Source organism: Octopus bimaculoides, chromosome 2, assembly GCF_001194135.2.
Source record: "Octopus bimaculoides isolate UCB-OBI-ISO-001 chromosome 2, ASM119413v2, whole genome shotgun sequence".
Lineage (NCBI taxonomy): Eukaryota > Metazoa > Mollusca > Cephalopoda > Octopoda > Octopodidae > Octopus > Octopus bimaculoides.
In genome coordinates this window covers 57,743,066-57,743,620 of record NC_068982.1, presented here as the reverse complement: position 1 = coordinate 57,743,620, position 555 = coordinate 57,743,066, and the positions used below count along the sequence as shown (strand labels likewise).

The 555-nt window shown below is 43.2% G+C and overlaps 1 protein-coding gene across 1 annotated transcript in view; it reads right to left on the bottom strand.

Moving 5' to 3' along the window:
- Positions 1-555, bottom strand: part of LOC106875879 (TATA box-binding protein-associated factor RNA polymerase I subunit C) — a 17,042-nt gene that overhangs the window by 7,584 nt on the left and 8,903 nt on the right. The window lies entirely within an intron of this gene.

Here is a 555-nt window from a genome sequence, read left to right as displayed (position 1 = left end):
AGCTCCCAAGGGCAGCTTGTCTTGAATTCTGCTGTTATTGCCTGGAGGACTATAATGAACAAGAGGGGGAAGAGCACTGATCCTTAGTGAACCCCTACATGTACTCTGAATTCTTTACTTTACTCATTGCCAACCCTTACCTTACTAGTGAATTCAATTCCTGGACCAGGTTGCGTATTGTGTTCTTCAGCAAGACACTTTATTTCACACTGCACCAGTTCCCTCAGCTATAAAAATGAATTGCAACTTCACTGGTGCCAAGCTGTATTGGCATTTTCCTTTCTCTTGGATAACATCAGTAATGTGGAGAGAGGAGGCTGTTGGCCTTCCATAAACAACCTTGCCTGGACTTGTACCTCAGAAGGGTAACTTTCTCGGTACAATCATTCATGACCGAAGGGGGTCTTTCTCAGTACAATCATTCATGACCGAAGGGGGCTCTCAAGTTTAGAAATAGTGATAGCATATAAATGGCAAATAAAATTGTTAATAGTGACTGCCACATAAAAAGCACTCATGGCAGTGCCATGTAGGAAAGAACCTGTGCCAGTGCCA